The 4,063-nt window shown below is 47.8% G+C and overlaps 1 long non-coding RNA gene across 1 annotated transcript; it reads right to left on the bottom strand.

Moving 5' to 3' along the window:
- Positions 1–350: 350 nt before the first annotated feature.
- Positions 351–3,423, bottom strand: LOC120869032. Its single transcript, XR_005722401.1, has 2 exons — positions 3,183–3,423; positions 351–2,517 (listed from the first exon to the last, which is right to left on the bottom strand). It is a non-coding gene; the product is annotated as an uncharacterized LOC120869032 (long non-coding RNA).
- Positions 3,424–4,063: the final 640 nt, after the last annotated feature.

The following is a 4,063-nucleotide window of genomic DNA, read 5'->3' as shown; positions in this document are numbered from 1 at the left end:
ATTTGTGTGTGTGTATTTACCCACCAAATACAAAGAATAAAGAGACTGAATGTTGCTAGCATGCTAGAGATGTTTTTGCATGCACTGGTAGCTAGCATACAAAATGGCATAACTTCTGGAGGCAAGTTTAGTAATATACACCCAAATTTAAAATATACATACTTACTCTTAGCCCAAGAATTGCAAGTCAAAGTATTCATTTATTTTTACTGTGGTAAAAGACATATAAAATTTACCATTTGTAACCACATTAAAATGTACTGTTCCGAAGCATTAAGTACATTCACATTGTTGGGCCACCATCACCACCATCCACCTGCAGAACTGTTTTCTCTTCCTCTATTGACACCCTTCACCTACTGACACCCTTCACCTATTAAACAATTGTGTTCTTTCTGTCTCTAGCAATTTGACCACTCAAAGAATTAATCTTAACAAGAAAATTGCCTTCAGAGCTACATATATAGGCACAAAAGATGTAGTCATTCAAAAAGCATTTCTTGAGGACCTACTCAAGGTATGCTAGGTAATAAACGAGATAGACCAGGTTACCTGACTTATGCACAAGTCATGATCAAGAGAAGGCAGACCACGAACAAGCGCATAAAGAACAGAGCATTAAGTTGCCATTAAGTTTGAAGAAAATAAACAGGGACTTCCTTGGTGTTGCAGCAGTTAAGGATCTGCCTTGTAATACAGGGGACGCCGGTTTGATTCCTGGTCCAGGAATTAAGACCTCACATGCCGCAGAACAACTAAGCCCACTCGAGGCAATTATTGAGCCCTCTGGAGCCTATATGCTCCAACAAGAGAGTCTGTGTGCCACAATGAAAAATCCAGAATGCTGCAACCAAGACCTGATGCAGCCAGGTAAATAAATAAATACTTTTTTAAAAAAGAAAATAAACAGATTTAATCATATGTGGTAGTGATTTTGGGGGGGTGGGCGTAAGAAAAAAGTTCTCTCAAGCACTGTTTATAAGAACCAACAAATTAGAAAAACTAAACATCCAAGCAACATCTCTATGAAGGTGGAGAATCCATCTGGCCAGATGTCATTATGTGCCAGTTTATTATAGACTGCAAGAGACTTTCTCAGATCTTAATTCAGGGTTTTCTTCTGTATTTTCCTGGAGGGCAAGAATTTCCAACATTTGGGGGTAGAAAATAATGTAGCAGGGGTCCACGCCAATGCTGCTTTATTCCAAGAAGGAATGCATGGATGACAGTTTCAAGTGTTTGATGTCCAACCCCTCCTAAAACTGTAACATAACAGCCGGCAGATGAAGAGGCTGATCTAAATCTCCTTTCTGTGGTTTTACTTTTGTTCTGGCAGACTGAGCAACATGAAAAAAAAATTACAGCGCGTGCATGGGAAACATTCTTCCCTTTTTTCTTGAATAACGGACACGTTGGAGAGCCAGCGTAAGGGGCGACAGCTTTGCTGTGATAAACACAAAAAAGCATCCAGGGCCTGGCCTACCCTGAGCCCAGGCAGGAAATTCAAGAGTAATATAACACTTTACCGTTAAGTAATGCCATTGGAATAAAACCATGTTTGGGATGACTTTTGGCTCTCACTTGGAATTTCTGTTTCATTTGCTTCCAAAAAGAACTCTTCTCCCATAAAGTTCTTAACTTGCATTTCAAAAGTTTTTGTAGCTGTATAAATAGGATGTATGCGAACTGGCCTTGAATTGAAGCTGCATGTCATAGAACACGCAGAAAAACACATCCAATCCAGGACCTCGGTTTTCAGGATGGACCCCAGGCAGCAGCTTCGAGCAATGGAAGTGCAATTCACAGGCTAGAGACCTCACTCTGCCCCCTGCTAGCAGTGTGACCTTGTGTGGATTCTTTGACCTTGGAGCCAGTAAAAGAGGAATAACAATAGTACCCACTCAGAGGGTTTTTTGAGGATAAAATGCAAGAATATGAAAGGCTCAGTGCTAGTCTGCCATACAGCTTTTTCCTTCTTTCCTGGGCTTCATAACTGAGCTGGGCATGACTAGCCTCAGCGTAGAAAAAGACTAAAATGGAAAACCAGAATTTATTTTTGTCTGAATAACTTGGCCATGGTTGGACTGTTTTTCCCTGTTGGTTTTAAGCCATATTTCTCCAGTGCTGCCTCCTAGGTTGAATTTCTGCATGATTGAAACACCATCTTCAGTTTCAGAGGAACTCAGGTGAACTGAAGCATCTCTGCATAACTCGGATGGTGCAGGAATCAGACCCACGGGACAGACTGGTGAAGGATCTGTAGGTGTTTAGCTGGGAGAAGACTGGGGGTGAGGGTGTGGGGACTGTCTCCAAACATCTGAAGGGTAATATCATGTAAAATAGAAATTTGATCAATTCTCCATGGTCCCATAAGTGGAGGCAGATCCAGTTTTATGGATAGAAAACAAACAAAAAAATCAGATTGTCAAGGAAAGATGCTGTCTTCTGATGTAAGGAATTCCAGAGGGATCCTATCAGGGAGTAGTTCTTCACATCCTGGGAGTCCTACAGGGAATTCTGCATCAGAAAAGAGCTGAGTAAGCTCCCTTTCAGGTTCTTTTCAGGTCGGGGAAGCTGCAGTTCAGGTAGCTACAGAAATGCAACATTTTGCTGCAGGCACTTAAGGAAGCAGCCCTAGGAGCTGCAAGGCCCATACAGGCGCTCACAGACTGAGCTTTTGTGAGAATTTTAACCTTTCATAACACAAGTGTCATGCCACATGGCGGGGGGGGGGTAGGGCGGCGGGGAGTGGGGGAGGGAGGCTTTAACCCGCTAGAAAGGAAAACGTTCCTAGTTTAGGTATCATATTTTACAGGTTCCATCATATTTTACAAGTTCCTGTAGACACAGGGACCCCATGAAACTGAACCACGATCTTAGGCATCAAATTACACTTCACTTTTACCTTTTCCCCCTGTGATACTGACATAAGTGATTAAAAATGAACCCGAACCTTTGACCTACCCATTTGGTTTTATTTTTTTTTCCTCCTCTCTCTGTTCACCTGCAAACCTCCGCTAGTCGTTTCATAGAGCCTTGGTCAACTGCTTTCAACAGCTAGACATTAAAGCCACTGAGAGCATAAACAGGAAGCTGGTGTTTAGGTGGGAGTTCCTAGGAATTTTATACCACTGACCACAGAGGCCAAGAGAGAAAGGAAATAGGAAAAACAGTGTAAATACCTGGGTGACTAATGACGCGCAGCTCAGCTGGCTTTTCTGAACACTTTTAACAGGAAGTCTTTCCAGGGGAAACACCCTGCACATTTTTCGCGACCCCGCGTGGCACTATAGGGCCGTATCGGGGCGTTTGCTGGTAACCCAACAGACTCTGCCCACGTCTCTAAGACGCCAACTCGATTTGCATGCGGGGTGCAAACCGCTCGCCGAGCGCCAGGCTCCAGGCCTGGGATTGCAAAGGCTTGGAGGGCCACCCCCTTCCCGGTTCACACCGCGAGCGCCTAAGAGGATTTAGAATCAAGTGGGCACGTTTGCAGGCCTCGTTGTGAAGAGGCAGCTGGAGCGCGGCGCAGCCCCCCGCGCCCCAGGGCTGCATTGTCCTCTGAGGGGCCGCCGCCAGGGCTCCTTTGTGCGCGGGGCTGGCCCTGCCCTCCCGCCCGCGGCCCCGCGGGCCCCCTCCACGACCTCTCCCCCCAACCCCCCCACAACAACGCAGACAGCTCCCTCCGGCCCCCGACCCGCCGGCTGCCGCGGGCCCCGAGCCGAGGAGCGGGCAGGGCGGGCAGGCCATCTGCACCGAGACGGACTGCGGCCCCGGAAGGTCAGCGCCCCGACGATCGCCGTCTGAACAGCAGGCCACCCGGGCCTCCCAGCAACACAGGGACATCTGCTCCCCTTCATTCAGAGCCCGGGTTCCGATTTCACCAACTCCCCCCCACCCCCTACTCCCTGCAGACCCGGGCTCCCAGGAGTGCAACGGGAACAGGAGGGGCCGAGCAGACGAGCCGCCCGCCCCCTGCTCCCCCCATCGGAGCCGGGCAGCTGAGTCCGGCGTGGCGGGGGAGGGGCTCACCCACGTGACCAGGGTGACGTCGTGCGGGGGA

Source organism: Oryx dammah, unplaced genomic scaffold, assembly GCF_014754425.2.
Source record: "Oryx dammah isolate SB20612 unplaced genomic scaffold, SCBI_Odam_1.1 HiC_scaffold_10, whole genome shotgun sequence".
Lineage (NCBI taxonomy): Eukaryota > Metazoa > Chordata > Mammalia > Artiodactyla > Bovidae > Oryx > Oryx dammah.
This window is presented reverse-complemented; position numbering and strand designations above follow the sequence as displayed.